This window comes from Misgurnus anguillicaudatus, chromosome 6, assembly GCF_027580225.2.
Source record: "Misgurnus anguillicaudatus chromosome 6, ASM2758022v2, whole genome shotgun sequence".
Lineage (NCBI taxonomy): Eukaryota > Metazoa > Chordata > Actinopteri > Cypriniformes > Cobitidae > Misgurnus > Misgurnus anguillicaudatus.
This window is the reverse complement of record NC_073342.2, coordinates 7,311,600-7,330,926: the sequence shown is the minus strand read 5'-3', so window position 1 is coordinate 7,330,926 and position 19,327 is coordinate 7,311,600. Positions and strand designations below refer to the sequence as shown.

Sequence of the window (19,327 nt, the reverse complement as noted above, 5' to 3'; positions counted from 1 at the left end):
AATGATATGATTTACATCTATCAAAGAATAAAATAAATAAATAATTAATTAAATGTATCATTATCTATAAAGTTGTCATTTAAATAAACTATAGTAGGAAATAAATGAGCTGTAAGTTAAATAAACTATCAGCATCATCATCTGCAGTATCTGTCAGGTGTATGAGGTTTTTGTATCACTCTTTATCACTGTGTCAACACTGGACCACTGTGTAAACTCTGACAGTAATAATCTCCTGAATCTTCAGTCTGAACTCCACTGATGGTCAAAGTGAAATCTTTTCCAGTGTTTGCTGTTCCACTGCCACTGAATCTTGATGTAGTTCCTGACTGACGGTTATTTATATAATATATGAGGAGTTTAGGAGTTTCTCCAGGTCTCTGTAAGTACCAGGCTAAACGGTTGCTATATATTCCTACATCTATATGACACTCTATTGTAGCTGTTTGTCCTTGTTGAACACTTTTTACTTTAGGTTGAGTCAGAGTTACTCCTTTTGATTCTATAAAAGACAAAATAAAAGCAATTAGTTTATAAAACATTACTATCACATAGTACTAAAAATGAACATAAAAACAACTACACCAGAAATAATAACAACTCTGTTCATTCTTTCATTTCTCACCCAGAATAAAAACTGAAAATGTCCAGATGAAGATGATGATGAAAGTCATTGTTGTTCTTTTGGTTTGTGTGATGATGAAGATTCTGTTCTGTTCTGATCTCAGTCATGAAGTGTTAAACTCACAGCACTATAAACACTCACACATCACTGAAGCATGACAACACAATGCAAAGAAGTGGGCAGGATTTCAAGAAACTTGTGCCAATTATAAACATATTGTATTAAACCAAAGTAAAAACTCATTAAACAGATGGCAGCAGGATGCACTATAGCAGGGTGTCAAATCTATTTAGGCTGAATGTCAGATCTGGAGCAAAACTTTTTTCCTCTTTCATATGTAAAGCGCTTTCAGTGCTGCAGAAAAGCGCTATATAAATGTAACAAATTATTATAATTATTATCCATCCTAAGCTGGTAGACTTGTTATGTGTATTTATAACTACACTTGTTCATAGAGACAATTAATGATGAACTCTTTAGCCACGGCCGAATATACCAGACTTCCACCGACTTCATAGAGAAATCTTGAAATATCCACCTGTCAAGTTCAAATGTTCCTTTCTTTTTGTTGTTCATAATTGAAATACGGAAATACAAAATTGTATGGAATTAGATTTGTGCCAAATAAACGAAAACAAAAATTTTGCAAAAACGAACAAAAATATATATTGATAAGTGAGAAAAACACTCTGAATATAAAAACATCAACTAACTAGCAAAATAATAATAATAATAATAATAATAATAATAACATCATCTTCAAATATACTGCATTCTTTGTTTGAGGCTCATGGAGTGTCAACACCATCCTCCTCGGCTGGACAATCGAGGCAGAATGAGGTAAGTTTGTAATAACTAACAAAATAAATAGAAAAATTGCAATGTAAGTTTTATTCATGTGCAGATTGCAACAGTTGTGTTGAACTGTATATGAATGTATTGCTTTTCTCAAAAGCAGAGCAACGATCATTATGTTAGAGATCATGTTCTATAGTCTACTTCGGCATATACACTGAAAAAAATGGACTTGGTGGGTCTTTGAATTTAAATAAAATAAACATGTATATGCAACACAAAATATTTATATTCCTTGTGTAAACATAATTTTATTGATTAGGATGAAAATGTTTTGTTTGAATGTAAAATGAACACATTATTCTTATATTGATTAAAATTGATTGAATTGAATACTTAATGCAATAAAATTGAGTTTGCATACAAAATGGCACCTCCTGAGCAGCAGGTGGCAGTAACGCTCAATGAAAAGGACATCAACTGCCATAAAAGAAGAATAAACATTGTTTGTTTTGGGCGCCAAAATGAGCAGCAGTCAGTCAGAAGAACTCTCTCAGACGGACACCACGTTATTAAAGTAAGTTCTATTATTTATTTATGTTCACTTTATACGTGATACATCTTCACTAGATAGACAGTTTTTTTTTACAATATGTTGCCATTGCAATGACTTGTAGTAAATATTAGTTTGGCGGAGGTTGGTGGAGTAAGTTAACGTTACAGTCAGTCAGTCAGTAAATGTAAGGCTCATAAAGAAAAACAGCGTTTTAAAAATGTCAGCTGTATAACGTTATTTCACGTTTGGTAGTTTTATCCGAGTTGAAAACTGTCAGCTTTGAGTTGACTTTTGAGGCACTTTTTACTCAGCTGTTCTATGGAAACGGTTCAGGACAAATAAAACGTTATCCATGTAAGTAATTTACCAGATGATATCAATTGACTACATTAATGATGAGTTGCGTATGAAACAAACTGTCTGCTTAATCAGATGAACAGACCCGCGTCAGTTATTCGTGACGTCGCTACGCCACGAGCAACATTTGATTCTATTAGAAAAAGCTTTTTAAAATGTCTCGCGTGACGTCTGGTATATTAACTGAAAAAAATGCTTTATAGTGCCACACCTTAAAGCTGACGTTTTCAGAAGAGAACCTTGTTGTTTTAAGATCTAATTTTGTCCAAATTTTGTAACTAATATACATGTATTATTCTTTGACTCGAAGTACTCAAATATACAATGGTTGGTTAATCTGTTTTCAGATAAATGCTGAATTTAAAAGAATCACTAATGTCTAATGTTCCTGCGTGTCACCTGGACCTCCAATCCAAAAACCTGATGAACTCTTCTATAAGAAAGGAGGACAGCTAGCAAAAAGACTTGGAACAATCAATGATCAAATGACAGAAGTAAGTAATATAGATTCATAGACATAAAAATGTGTAAACCTTGTTGGAAGTACAGAAAATGTAGTATGTTTTAGTTACATCTTTTGGCACAAGGGTCATTAAAACACCTGGGAAGATTTAAAGGGGTAGTTCACCCAAAAATAAAAATTCTCATCACTTACTCCCTATCATGTTGTTACAAACCTTTATAAATGTCTTTGTTCTGATGAACACTAAGGAAGATATTTTGAGGAATGTTTGTACCCAAACCAATCATAAGCCCCATTCACTTCCATAGTGGGGAAATATAATACTATGGAAGTGAATGGGGCTCATGAACAGTTTGGTTGCAAACATTCCTCAAAATAAATGTCTTCCTCCGTGTTCATCAGAAGACACGTATACAGGTCTGCAACAACATGAGAGTGAGAAAATGAGAGAATTCACTTTTGCTGTGATTGTCAGGTATGGTAGCACACACTCGAAATGTGGCCTCTTCATTTAACTCATTCCAGTGTAGTAAATGCGCACACACACCTGGAGCAGTGGACAGTGCAGCTGCCTTGCTTTGTAACCCATATATTTGTAACCAATTGTAACATGCTGTGGCAATGCACATAGGTCTGTATACTTACATTTATATTCGATTGCATTGTACTAATTTCCAATGACACTTTCATTGTAACAGTAACTTTTTTCTGTTTCTTTAACTAAATTGGTCTGTTTTGTACAGGGCATGGATGAAGTCAGCATCAGTGAGGTCATTTGAAGACACCAATGTTGGGATTTGTGCTCTCAAACAACATGCTTCTTGTGATGAAGAAGCGGATCTTTGTATAGTCCTGGAAGCCATGAAGGTGTTGCAACATCGTGCCATGTTGTTTGAGCTGATGTATGCCTTAAACCTGAGCTATCCTGATCTCCGCTTTATTTTGGAGGAAATCCAAAAGGTTTTAATGGAACTGAATTGAGCGTAACTTTAACGAACAGTTTCTTTCAGTGAAAGGATCAGAAAGACCGTGCTGCTCATTTTCGACTTTGTTTATCTGTTTTAAGTGTTTTCTCTTATTAAAACATTAACAGTTTGCTGCTCAGAGTCGAGTTTTGGAATGGTTGTTATATTTTGTTTTTGTTGAATCTTTGATTAACAGTTTATACAAATGCTGTAGCTCTGACTTTCTGAAGGATTGATATTTAAGTACTATTATTTTTTTTAAATAATAGTACTTACTGTTTTGCATTTCTCTTTGGAATGCAGTGTTTGTGGTTTAGCACTTCTAAATCTACTGTGATAGTAACTATTTTAAACATTTGGGACAGTTTTACAGATGGGGCTTTTCCTAGTCCCAGACTTTTGCAATGCCTTAATTTGAAAACATATTGCACTGCCATATATCAGTGCCATTGTTTTGTCTCAAGATGTACTCCAGTGTTGTTTTTGTAAAGTAGGTTTGTTTGTAAACTTGTTTTGTAAAAAATATCCTAATATAACTAGGGCCTAGTCATGGATTAATCTACAACCTGTCTGGGAAATTGCCCCTTTGTATGTACTGCATGTGCTGATTGTTGTAATAGTTATTGACTGTTAATGAATTAATGTGTAATGATGTAATTGAATTGATGATCTGAAAGCAGTGGTTTGCCTCAATATCACTAAACATTTGTTCAAAACTCTTTGCTTTTTATGCCAATGCAAATGTATTTTGTATTTAAAAAAATAAAAATAACATTTGGATAATTATGGGTGATTATTCTGGTGCCAGAGACAATGAAATTGCTTTAGAGTTACATAATCCCATAATATAAGCATTAAAAAAGCATGTTGGAATTAGAGATGAAAATCTAGTCCCCTTACATAATAAAATTACTTAAACATTACAAAATAAATGTGTTATAGGAAAGAGAAATAGCACTTTAAGTCAACATATTTATATTAGACTACTTAAAACAATTAAAATGTTTTGGTCTGACACATAAAAATTAAATGAGGAAAATTATGTTGGTTTTATACAATCGGATTATGTGGGACCGATGTACACATTAAAATTACGTAAATTGAAAGGATTTTTTTTTCAGTGTATTTTAGGCTTACAATGGATACGTAAAACGCAACAATAATCTTTCTTTAATTGTGGTTAAGAAAACAATTATATATTTATAATTGTCCATACAAAAACAAATGTAAGATTTTCGTCTAACTCCACTTTTCTTTTTATATTACTTATCAGGACCAAATAGTGTCATTTCTCCAGGTAGGCACTGAAACAGTTCATGTTGTTCTCTGTGTATTAAATACTAATTTAAAGGGGCGTTTGTCTTTTTTTTTGTTGGTGTTTTTATTAGATTTAAATGTAACAAGTTTAGCATTGAATTAATGTTAGCTAACTATGCATTATACCAGAGGTGGGGACAAGTCACACATGGTCAAGTCCAAGCAAGTCTCAAGTCTTAAACCATCAAGTCTGAGTCAAGTCTCAAGTCACAGTTCAGATAAAACAAGCAAGTCAAGTCAAGTGTTCACCCTAAGCAAGTCAAGTCCTGATAAGTTTCAAGTTAAGTCAAGTCAAGTCACAGTACTAAAATAAATAGGGGTACATTTTTTTAAATAGGTCTAAAATTAGCATTAGGTAAATAAATCGAATCAAATGAATAATAACTTTCTTTAAAAGTCTTTATTTATTATCTTTATTTATTTCTTTATTATTTTTATAGAGCTACAAAATTGATTTTGTTTGATTAACATAGTTCACCCAAAAATGATAGTTCTGTTATCATTTACTCACCCTTATGTTGTTAGAAACCCTCATAAATTTCATTGTTCTGATGAACACAAAGGAAGATATTTTGAGAAATGTTTGTAACCAAACCATTCGTGGACCCCGTTTACTTCCAAAGTATTCTTTTTTCCTACAATGGAAGTGAATGGGGTCCACAAATAGTTTGGTTACAAACATTTTCTCAATATATCTTCCTTTGTGTTCCTCACAACAATTACATTTTTACAGGTTTGTAATAACATGAGGGTGAGTAAATGATGACAGAGTTTTCATTTCTGGGTGAACTATTCCTTTAATGACACAGACTTAACCCTTTAACTGCCACACCAAGAAAAAGGCATTTGATGTCACCACTTAACACAATCAATGTATTTTTTTCAACACATCCCATAATTTTTTAAAAATCGGCCTCTACCAAACGGTTGATATGTCACTTAAAGGAATTCAAACACATACTATGGAAATTAGAAAATATGAACTATAATACTAATTTTTTACAAACATAATCCAAATAAAATGGTTTTGCATATTAAATCTTCTTTATTTATTTATTTATTTATTTAGTATAACATATTAAAATATTTCAGGTTTTCATTTTAACGCAGGACATGACATGTTTTCATGTTTTTTGCAATAAAAATGACCAAAATTAACAAAAATAAGGATATTCTGCATTTAAAACCTAAAATAAAAGAAGGCCAAAGATAGTAATTCAATGGCATATTAGTATTTTATGATTTAAGAAACACACTTTCAAGTTTGGTAGTGCAAGATAATTTTTTGTCTTTTTTTAGATAAATTAAAGGGGTCACGGCATGAAAATCTGAGATTTTCCATGTTTAAGTGCTATGATTGGGTCCCCAGTGCTTCTATCAACCTAGCAAATGTGAGAAAGATCAACATAGTAACCATTCTCTGTAAGCATGTGAAAAAACAGGTAATTGAAATGTGGCTCCCCTTGTGATGTCAGAAGGAGCCCTTATTATAATAATACCACCCCTTTATTTGCACTTTCCAACCACAGCACTGCCATGTCCAGTGTTTTAATCCAGAGAGGGAGAGACAGAGAAAATAATTCACAGCACAACTAAGTTTCAATTTCAACAAACCACCATCATTGTGATCGTTGTTTGCACTTCATCCGCTCATTTGCATTTTAAAGGACACACCCAAAACTGCACATTTTTGCTCACACCTGCAAAGTGGCAATTTTAACATGCTATAATAAATTATTTATATGATATTTTGACCTAAAACATCACATATGTGCTCTGGGGACACCAAAGATTTATTTGACATCTTAAAAAAGTCTTGTGACATGGCCCCTTTAACACTAGAACTACCAAGGCAGTCATTTTGACCGTTTTAAAGATTTGCAATGTAATAACTTTGTTGAAATAAAACCCATATAACTACAGTTCCATGACTTTTCTTAAATTAATGTACATTTTATTTTAACATTGTTATTTTATTAAAATTACAAAACACAAACGAGTTCTGAGTATTTCTACCTCTAATGGCCATAGCGGTCAATTTGACCGCACATATTACAGGCGTTTTATCTCCTCAGCGCTTTTTCCCGCAGTTAAAGATGTGCGTAGCTGTTGCTTAGCAACCTTTCTCTGGCAGTTTTGTATGCTTTTGCTAAGCTAAAACTTAGCTTTACCGTCAAAATGGCAACAAGAAAGAAAATGACTGTCACTGAGGTTTTATCCTTGCTTGAGAACATTGATGATGCAGAGTCTGATGGAGGAGCAGAGAGCGATGTCTCTTGGTCTCTTGACAGTTCGGTCAAAATGTTTATTATCTGTCCTAATATAACAGAACTATTTATTCATTCTAGATTTCATTAGAGGCTGCATAAAATTGTTTCCGATTCGTGTGTCAATTATTTCCGATAATGCTAAAGCATTGTAAACTCCAAAAGTCAAAATGTATTGAATAAAGACAGATGTAATAATTTCCAAAATTCACAATATGTTTTTATCCAACGAAATATTCTGCTTTATTTTATATTTGTTGACATTTAGACTTTCAAAAACAACATTTTAACTGCGGTGAAAAACTTTGATCTCCAGCTTGCCGGATGCAAATTGCGGAAAGCAAATTGCGGCATGCACTTTTGTGGGAGGTCTAGTCGCTCTTACACAATAATATCACGAATATATTATATTATGTATGCTTAAATTACCCCACATTTTTCATAAAACATGACCATAGAAGCTTTGAAGTAAATATAACATGACAAAAATGACATGCACTGCTGTCTGGTATGAACAGTCAAAATGACCGCTATTGGCAGTTCTAGTAGTTATAGAATTCCGGTAGTGCTAGTGTTAAAGGCGGAGTCCATGATGTTTGAAAGCCAATGTTGATATTTGAAATCACCTAAACAAACACGCCCCTAGCCCAATAGAATCTGGACCTTCTGTTGATAGACCCGCCCCACACATACGCAAACCGGCATTTGATTTGATTTGATTGGCTATAAGTGTGTTTTGGTAGTCGGCCCGTCTCCTTTTCCAACGCGTTTTTCAAACATCGTGGACTCCGCCTTTAACATTTATTTGTAAACCAGCAATGCTGTGTAGAGTAACCCAACGTTACAAACAATCCTTCAAACAATTTAAAACATAATTTAAGAAGTAATTATTGATTAATTAATGAGTAATTATGATTTCCATACATTATATAAATTCATTATATTTATTTAAAAAAAAATATCCAGAAGTGGCAAAAATACATACTTAAGAAATGATCTCAATATATTAAATAAGAAATAACAATAGCTGTGTCATATTCATAGCTGTGAATGGTCAGAAATGTATATTTCTGTAAGGTTTTGTTCTGTGTTTTCTTGTATTCTGTGTATTTTTGTATTTTGGACTTTTATTTTGACATCCTGTTCTGTTCTGGCTTTTATTTTGATATACATCCTGCCATGTTTCACTTCACACTTCCTGTCTGTTTTGTATATAAGTCACTTCCTGTTCACCTGTTAGCTGCTGATTAATGTTAAGCCTTACCACTCTGTTACCTGTCTGAATCTGTTCCTGTTTGAATCTGTAATCCTGTTATCTGTAATCCTGTTATTTGTATTCTGTTCCTGTTTCTGACCTGTGCCTGTTATTTGGATATATTGCCTGTTTGCCGCCTGCCCTGATATTGTGCCTGTTTTGGATTACGTTTTTGGATCACCCCTAATGGATATGTTTGCTGGCCCTTTTTGGGATTTTTCTAATAAACACCTTTTGCAAATGGATTCAACTTCTCCGCTTTCTTCAAAGCACCACCCCTTACAGATGAATCAGCCTAAACCGGAATCCAGCGGAGGTTGGAAATTTCCCACCAGCAACATGACTCCAGCGGATCGTCTTGTTGGTCTTCGCCAAGGTAACAGATCTATTGAGGATTTTGTTGAAGAGTTCTGTGAACTATCTGGTCAGGTGAACTTTAAAGATTCATTTTTGAAGGACATTTTTTACTGTGGATTAAATTGCGACATTGCCCGTTCCATGCCACTCCATACACCACACTGGACTGGACCCTGAATCTGTTCTGCCCGACTCATCTGTTCTGCCCGACTCATCTGTTCTGCCCGACTCATCTGTTCTGCCCGACTCATCTGTTCTGCCCGACTCATCTGTTCTGCCCGACTCATCTGTTCTGCCCGACTCATCTGTTCTGCCCGACTCATCTGTTCTGCCCGACTCATCTGATCTGCCCGACTCTTCTGATCTGCCCGACTCTTCTGTTTCGTCTGTCCTGCCTGATTCACCAGTCCCGTCTGACTCATCTGATTCGTCTGGTTCACCATCTGGGACATCGCCACCTTGGACTGTGGAAGCTTTCCCAAGTTTTTTTTGGGGGGGGGGTAGTACCCGGACACAGGAAGGAGGCAGAGGACACCGAGGCGGAGACCGAAGTGGACTCTGATCCCTCCTCTCCTTGTGTTACAGGTCTATCCCTACCTCATGACCTAGCTTCATGTTTACCCCTTGATCCTGCTCCATGCCTGCCCCTTGATCCTGCTCCATGCCTGCCCCTTGATCCTGCTCCATATCTGCCCCTTGATCCAGGTCCAAGCCTGCCCCATGACCCAGGTCCAAGCCTGCCCCATGACCCAGGTCCAAGCCTGCCCCATGACCCAGGTCCAAGCCTGCCCCATGACCCAGGTCCAAGCCTGTCCCATGACCCAGGTCCAAGCCTGCCCCATGACCCAGGTCCAAGCCTGCCCCATGACCCAGGCCCGCATCTGCCCCATGACCCAGGCCCGCATCTGCCCCATGACCCAGGCCCGCATCTGCCCCACGACCCTGGACCATCCTGGCCTTATGACCCAGGACCTCTCCTGAACTGCCCTGCCTTGCCAAGAGGTCCTGGCCCGCCCGCCCACCCTCTATTTGGACTTAATTATTTGAATGTTGGGCTCCGGGAGTCGCCCTTTAGAGGGGGGTTCTGTAAGGTTTTGTTCTGTGTTTTCTTGTATTCTGTGTATTTTTGTATTTTGGACTTTTATTTTAACATCCTGTTCTGTTCTGGCTTTTATTTTGATATACATCCTGCCATGTTTCACTTCACACTTCCTGTCTGTTTTGTATATAAGTCACTTCCTGTTCACCTGTTAGCTGCTGATTAATGTTTAGCCTTACCACTCTGTTACCTGTCTGAATCTGTTCCTGTTTGAATCTGTAATCCTGTTATCTGTAATCCTGTTATTTGTATTCTGTTCCTGTTTCTGACTTGTGCCTGTTATTTGGATATATTGCCTGTTTGCCGCCTGCCCTGATATTGTGCCTGTTTTGGATTACGTTTTTGGATCACCCCTAATGGATATGTTTGCTGGCCCTTTTTGGGATTTTTCTAATAAACACCTTTTGCAAATAGATTTAACTTCTCCGCTTTCTTCAAAGCACCACCCCTTACAATTTCATAGCAAATAGTTCACTCTGACTGCAGAAATGGATGATCTGAAAACATTACCCTAGCTTTTTTACTTTTACCATTAAGTGACAAATCAACCGTTTGGTTGAGCATGTTTTTGAAAAATTATTCAAAACATACGAAAGTTTTTTCATGGCACCAAGTAACATAATTTTGTAAAGTTAGGGCTCTTACAGTGTAATATGTCAAAAAAATATGGTTTCCTTGCAAAATTTCAACAAGAACAGTTCATAAAACAGAAGGGATTTTTTAATTTCAAAAAACCACATAACAAGATGTGTTGTGACAAGTGCTGTTGATTGATACATTGATATCTAGTGTATTTTTTTGGCAAAACATATCTTACACAAATAGTAGAGATGGCTCAATCAGCTTGAGTTAAGTTAGGTACTCCTCTCAATAAAATATAGGGACTCAAAATGTGCTCAACCGTTTGGTTGAGCTGGCATTTAAAGGGTTAAGTAGGTTAATTGAGGTTTCTGTCTTTTTTAAACAGACTGGTTTCTGCCTCTAATCTATACATACATTTAAGAAATAAAGAAATGTTTTTATTAGAAAAAGAATACTGTGTGGAGATCATTTTATTTGTATGTGCCCTGTCAAGAACAGAAAGATTTTATGTTAGCTTGTTTTTGAAACGCGTCTCTCTTGTGTTTGCACTATTGAGGGCACTTAAACATGCACACTCTCACAAACAGAGGTCGAATTGCAAATGGCGCAGCATAACAGTCGCTCTGCGTAAAAACTTGCCAATGTATTTTAATGGACTACAGTGTGAGACACAGTAGCGCAACTCTCTCTTCAGTCTACACATCAAGAGTTCTGATCTAGGGATGATCACGAGTTGGACCCGACACATTCAACCTCACATGCTTCTGCGCTTAGTTACAGAAAGCTACTCACTTTAGCGCCTTTTTGTGGTTAAAATCACTTGAATGTTAACATTTGCAAGCCCTTAAAACACGTGCAAATGATAAACTTTTCCTGTTTAAATTAGCGTATCAATCCGCAAATCGAATTACATGCGAGCCGAACCGTGGGTCGTGACTCGTGACCACAGATCAACTGCAAGCGCATTTTCCACACGCAGTCCACACAAACACTTGAAAATGTTCCCCAATACATATTTACGTATCAGTAATGATAATGGTCACATTTAAAGCATAATATGCAACCAAGCCCAAATTATGACAAACAGGAAAGATTAACGTTAATTTAATGCATAATCGTTATAGAGTAAAACTGACTATAAAGAGATGACTTTCTTACCTTATGGTTCTTGACGTTGTGGTTGTCCTATAGGATATTCTTGCATAGCATATTTTGCATCTGGCAAATCTTTTTTTATTGGCACAGTCCAGTTCAGTCTTTATAGCCAAACGAGACTATTTGTGGAGCTCGACTAACGTTATTGTCTGCCATATTTGGCGCGGTTTGAATTGTGCAGCGTTAAAGGCACAGACGTTAATTAGTGGTGCTGGTGTCACAATAATATTTTTGATTTTAATGAATTTTATTGCTGTTTGTTTATTATTTATAAGTTCAAGTCATTGTCGCGTCTTCCCCTTCAAGTCAAGTCAAGTCTCAAGTAACTTGTTCTCAAGTCAAAGTAAAGTCAAGGCATTTTCATACTTTAATCAAGCAAGTCGCAAGTCCTGAAAATTGTGACTAGAGTCAGACTCGAGTTAAGTCATGTTAAGTCATGTGACCGACCTCTGCATTATACCTACAAGAACAAGAGGATTTAATGACCAACAGCTAATGGTTTCAATTTCAGAGACCCTCAACTGATTTCCTGAAGATTCTTTCAAAGTTGGAGACATATTAATAAGGTTTATTAACTCCTGTAGACCTTTTTTTCATATTCCTAGGATATCAACATGATTTGACGCAGTAATTGTCAATGTTCTTGTTGAGCATATTCCCACTAAACAAAAACACGTCCAAAAGACGTCATTATAACGTCTTTGTGTACCGTTTAAAAGACGTCCACTGAGTAGCCGGAATGAAAGTTTTTGCAACGTCTTTTTTAGACGTCTTATATGTGTTGAAATTAGACGTCTCACTCACATGCCTGTTGAACGTTCAAACGACGTCCACTGAGTAGCCAGAATGAAAGTTTTTGCAACGTCTTTTATAGACGTCTTTTATGTGTTGAAATTAGACGTCCTACTGACATGCTTGTTAAACGTTCAAAAGACATCCACTGGGGAGCCAGAGACAACGTTCATTTAATGTCTTTTTAAGACGTCTTTTATGTGTTGAAATAAGACGTCCTACTGACATGTTTGTTGAACGTTTAAAAGACGTCCAGTGGAGAGCCAGAGATAACGTTCATTTAATGTCTTTTTTAGACGTCTTTTATGTGTTGAAATAAGACGTCCTACTGACATGTGTGTTGAACGTTTAACAGACGTCCAGTGGAGAGCCAGAGACAACGTTCATTTAATGTCTTTTTTAGACGTCTTTTATGTGTTGAAATAAGACGTCCTACTGATATGTTTGTTAAACGTTTAAAAGACGTCCAGTGGAGAGCCAGAGACAACGTTCATTTAATGTCTTTTTTAGACTTCTTTTTTGTGTTGAAATTAGACGTCCTACTGACATGCTTGCTAAACGTTTAAAAGACATCTTTTAAAGAATGCTTTTCAAATGTTCTTTATTGAAATCCAAGTGACATCCTTACAGGGTTTTTCAATGTTTTTGCAGACCTCTAAAAGACATTCATCCAATTTTTAATTATGTTTAATTTCAGACATCCCTGTTGACCTCCATTTAAACCAGGTGTACGATTTTACTTCTTAAGGCCACAGTTCAAAATGGTCTTACCACCAAATATGCTACACAAGGGTTTGGACATCAACACTTTTTCAGGTACTGGATGTTGACAGTGTGTACACCTACTGCTTTAAAATTTTAAATACCCATCCCCTTGGCTGACATGTACCTATCCAAGAACTATAGGTGTGCAGAGACATTTTGTAATATGAGTCACAGTATGTGGGAAGGATGAGGAGGATGACAGTAACACTAAACAGAACTTTACTTGACAGACTATGGGTAAATACCCATAACATAGACAAGAACCGACAATGAATAAAGACAATGGTAAGCGTGTGTGTGTGTGTGTGTATATAAAAAAATTAAAGATGGTGGTTGAGGGGGTGCAAAGGATTATGGGTAATGTAGTCCGGTGAGTGAGGGCAGCTTCATTGCCATGGAGAGCAATGAAGAGTAGGAGGAGGTTCTGGAGGCAGATGGATTGCCAGGAGGAGGAAGACAGATGCAGTCCAGGATGGGGCCTTGAGCAAGGTGACACATGAGCATGAGAAGCCATGAAGGAGTGGAAGGAGCCATCATGGAGGAGACCAGGGTGCCGACTGATGGACACAGAGCTGCAGACGGTGGCGGAAGAGCCTGAGATATAACCAGACAGACACAGAGCCCGGCTGGAAACAAGGTGCTGGAGAGCCAAGGCTTTTATTGTCACACCTGTGCAATAATCATGCATGTCTAATCAGCATGTTGATGTGCCACACCTGTGAGTTGGATTATCTTGTCAAAGGAGAAGTGCTCACTTACACAGATTTACAAAGATTTCTGAACAATATTTATGAGAAATAGGCCTTTTGTGTACATAGAAAAAGTATATGTTTTACTATACATGTCTTTGCAGAAAATTGAAACAAAAAAGAAGGCAAATACTTTGTTTCCCTTTAGCTTCCAGACAAACTGTAGCAGTCAGAAATGTCATCTGCATTTGTCCAGAGAACCCACTGAGCAAAAACACGTCTTAAAGAAGTAATCAAGATCTTTGTCTAACGTTTAAAAGATGTTCTATGATGTTCCAAGGGGAGCTGGGAGGCAAAATTTGGACTTGACTGTAATAAGAGCCACACCTACAACAACAGGTAGTGGGAAGTACAACTGGTTCCAAAATCAGTTCTACAAGTAACTATTTTTACACTCTGAGGCTATTTTGGGGATTTTCGCCTGGATTTGGCCTACCCGATTTCAAAAGCTTCTCATACCCACAAGCAGAGGTGCACATACAAAAGTTTGGTATTATTTTAGAGCAGGGGTGGGGAACCCTGGTCCTGGAGGGCCATTGTCCTGCAGAGTTTTGTTCCAACCCTAATTAAACACACCTGAAAAATCTAATTCAAGTCTTCATGATCACTTGGAAATGAAATTCAGGTGTGTTTGATTAGGGAACTAAACTCTGCAGGACAGTGGCCCTCCAGGACCCAGGGTTCCCCACTCCTGTTTTAGAGGAAACCCTTTGAAATTACATAAACACTGTTAAAAGTGCTCAACATGGTTGTATGTGTTGTCAGTCCTCTAATAAACACAAAAATAAATAGGCGCTTTTTGATGTTTTTTTTCTAAAGTCTGTATTTAAAAGTGTATAACTCTGGCCCTGAGTGGTAACGAAACCTGCAGACAGTTTTGTTTGATTCCAGCTATTGCCAGCTTACTGAGGAGAAAGGATTTTTTTCTCTATCATAATAAATGCAAAACTTATTTTACTCCAACTGATGGGAGGAATAATACACTTTTTGTATACAATTTCTGCCTAAAAAACATTTGAAGTGCTCCCATAACCACATACAGTGGAATAAATGCAATATCTTTATATCATTTTGCAGAAAACCCTTTGAAGTTACATAAAAAGCTGCTTTTTGTGACAAATATTGTTATTTATGTGGTTTTTCATGTGATAAAACACCAAATTTTCTTTTTTTATGTTGTAAATACTGTATTTGATAGTGTATAACTCTGGTTCTGGGTGCTCTAGCAGACTGCAGACAGTTCTGGTTGTTAGCTGCAGCAGACAGTAAACAAACAAAAAAAGAATGATCTCTTTAGCATGTCGCATTTAAAAGTTATTCTCATTTTACTGAAGTGTGCGAAAATACATTTTTCATATAAATATTAATTTTTTGTTTTGAATATGACATGTATGACAGATGCCAATGTGAGGTATTAGCTACAAAATGAACAGATCCTGCTATGAGCAATATAGGAGACATATCTTGTATGTATAGGGCTTATATGTGGATATTTATAAGCAATACATGAGACCAATATGGCCCGTATATGCACATATATGCACCTCAATTCTGCCAATATGCAGCATATACTGTATGTGCATATAAGCTGCAGGTTTCATATATGTGCATATATCCTCATATAGGTTCTTTCCATGTGGGTTTGCACATCCACAGACATCCATAAGGGGTCATAGTCTGACGTTTATACATTGAACCTTTTTGGTACGTTCACTGACATCCAAAAGGGGTTCAAGAGTGACTTCCAGACACTGACCCTGTTTTGTACGTCCACAGACATCCATTAGGAGTCATAGTCTGACGTTCATACACTGAACCTTTTTGGTACGTTCACAGACATCCAAGAGGGGTGCAAGAGTGACGTCCAGACACTGACCCTGTTTTACACGTCCACAGACATCCATAAGGGGTCGTAGTCTGACGTTCATACACTGAACCTTTTTGGCACGTCCACAGACATTCAAGAAGGGTGCAAGAGTGACGTCCAGATACTGACCCTTTTTTGCACGTCCACAGACATCCATAAGGAGCCATAGTCTGACGATCATACACTGAACCTTTTTGGCACGTCCACAGACATTCAAGAAGGGTGCAAGAGTGACGTCCAGATACTGACCCTGTTTTGCACGTCCACAGACATCCATAAGGAGTCATAGTCTGAAGTTCATACACTGAACCTTTTTGGTACGTTCACAGACATCCAAGAGGAGTGCAAGAGTGACGTCCAGACACTGACCCTGTTTTACACGTCCACAGACATCCATAAGGGGTCGTAGTCTGACGTTCATACACTGAACCTTTTTGGCACGTCCACAGACATTCAAGAAGGGTGCAAGAGTGACGTCCAGATACTGACCCTGTTTTGCACGTCCACAGACATCCATAAGGAGCCATAGTCTGACGTTCATACACTGAACCTTTTTGGCACGTCCACAGACATCCAAGAAGGGTGCAAGAGTGACGTCCAGATACTGAACCTGTTTTGCACGTCCACAGACATCCATAAGGAGTCATAGTCTGACGTTCATACACTGAACCTTTTTGGCACGTCCACAGACATTCAAGAAGGGTGCAAGAGTGACGTCCAGATACTGGCTATGTTTTGCACGTCCACAGACATCCATAAGGGGTCGTAATCTGACGTTCATAAGCTAAACCTGTACTGTACGTCCACAGACCCCCACAGTGTGAACCAAACAGACAATCATACACCCAACCTTTCTGGCACGTCCACAGACATCCAAGAAGGGTGCAAGAGTGATGTCCAGATACTGACCCTGTTTTGCACGTCCACAGACATCCATAAGGGGTCGTAGTCTGACGTTCATACGCTAAACCTGTACTGCACGTCCACAGACGCCCACAGTGTGAACCAAACAGACAATCATACACCCAACCTTTCTGGCACGTCCACAGACATCCAAGAAGGGTGCAAGAGTGACGTCCAGATACTGACCCTGTTTTGCACGTTCACAGACATCCATAAGGAGTCGTAGTCTGACGTTCATACGCTAAACCTGTAATGCACGTCCACAGACGCCCACAGTGTGAACCAAACAGACAATCATACACCCAACCCTTCTGGCACGTCCACAGACATCCAAGAAGGGTGCAAGAGTGACGTCCAGATACTGACCCTGTTTTGCACGTCCACAGACATCCATAAGGGGTGGAAGTCTGACGTTCATACACTGAACCTTTTTGGCACGTCCACAGACATCCAAGAGGGGTGCAAGAGTGACGTCCAGATACTGACCCTGTTTTGCACGTCCACAGACATCCATAAGGGGTGGTAGTCTGACGTTCATACATTGAACCTTTTTGGCACGTTCACAGACATCTAAAAAGGGTGCAAGAGTGACGTCCAGACACTGACCCTCTATTGCACGTTCAGCAGACGTTTAAGAGTGGGTCTGAACTAACGGACGTTATACAGACATGATCTGAATGTCTCCCAGACGTTCCATGTTTGGTGGGTTACGTGAGTAACCTAAGCGTTCCCTTTCAATACGGTTCACTTCGCATTGCGTCAGTTAGCTGACGCTATGGGGGAACGTAATCCCATCACGCCGTGCATACACAACGTACAGAAGTGCCTTACCGGAGAGACACTGCGTGTGGCCCTATACCCGGCATATTCACAGCTTTAAAGCAATGTGTAAGCACCATATAAAATGTTGACGCGCACACGGTGTGGTTTTAAACGCACCGGGGGCACATAACATAGCACAAGACGGCGAGATACTGAGCGCGCCGCGGGTGTGCGAGATAAGTAAATTCAGAGTCACGTTGGTGAGCTCGCTGAGCGCACCGTGGTGTACACATAAAACGCATGAGCGTGCATGATTGAGCCGAGAGAACCTGCGCTCGTAGGGCAGGGACTTCTAAGCTGTACAATCTGACAACGTAGACGGCGAAGACCAGCCGGCCGTGTAGCAGATATCAAATATAGATACCCCTGTAGACCAAGTCCATGAAAAAGCCAAACTCTCACAGAGTGGGCTCTATATAGGACATAGCTCATAGAGGGGCGTGAGCCAGTGCGATAGTTTCAACGATCCATCTAAATAACCACTGTAAGCAACAGACATACATAGTGAGTGATCTGCGAAGCTCACGAACGGCCGATCTGACTATAATATGCGGCAGAACGGTTCGTAGCGTGGGATTATACAGATACCACAATAGTGTGAACCCAGGTGCGCCCTCGAGCGCATTGGGATGCATATAGGTAGTATTATAGTGCACAGATCTGTGAGCTGTCCAAGCGCGCCATAAATGTGTATTGACTATAAATTGCACGGGCACAGGTGAACACTTGAATACATCATGAATGCATATAGATGAATCAGAGCGTTATAATGCACAGGCCGGCAAGATTCTCAAGCGCGCCGTCATGTGTTCTGATAATAAGTTGTGCGCACACGGGTGAACCCTTCAGTGCACCGTGAATGCGTATAGATAAATCAATGCACAGAACGCGCCGTGAATTTGTACAGATATGATTGATGAACATACGGTGGGCACTCAACGCACCGTGAACGTACACAGATGAACAACAATGTATGTATGTGTCACAGCCGTGTATACAGATGAGCTTTTCCGAGCGCATCTTTAGTGTATACCGAAATGTTATAGCGTGCATATGTGAGCTTCTCTAAGCGCACGGTGGACGCATATAATTGAACCCATATCGTGCATACAGGTGAGCTTACGCGGCGCACCTTTAATGCAACAAACCTCAGTAGTGCGCGAAGCAGGGATGTCGAAGCTGTAAACTGACAACGTGGACGGCGGGGACCAGCCGGCCGGGTCACAAATGTCAAATGAGAAACTTCTAAGACCATGCCCGAGGATCTAATCCATACATGGAGTAGACTTCATTGTCACGGGAGGTGATAACGTCAATGATCCATAAATAACCTGTATTGACAGGTGCGCTAGTGAGTGATCTGTGACGCCGATGAACAGCTGATCGTCTGATGTACGTCAGACGTATCTGTCATACAGGACCTTGGACAGTTCCAGAGCGCTGCGCCTCGGGCACCGTCCGCATCTGAGAAATGACAGACTTATGAATAAAGTGAATGGTCGGTCATAAAAGCGTGGTTCGCTGTTATCACCGCCATATATATATATATACGCAGGGGGAGAAAGCCGCCGTGCACGAGCCTCTGTAGTGAGGAGAAAGCTGTTCCACCTACAATTCGCGGGGGGAAGACTCTCGC

The 19,327-nt window shown here is 38.7% G+C and overlaps 1 gene segment (V, D, J or C); it reads right to left on the bottom strand.

Moving 5' to 3' along the window:
* LOC141364264 (Ig kappa chain V-III region MOPC 63-like) overlaps window positions 1-19,327 on the bottom strand; it is a 50,684-nt gene that overhangs the window by 16,796 nt on the left and 14,561 nt on the right.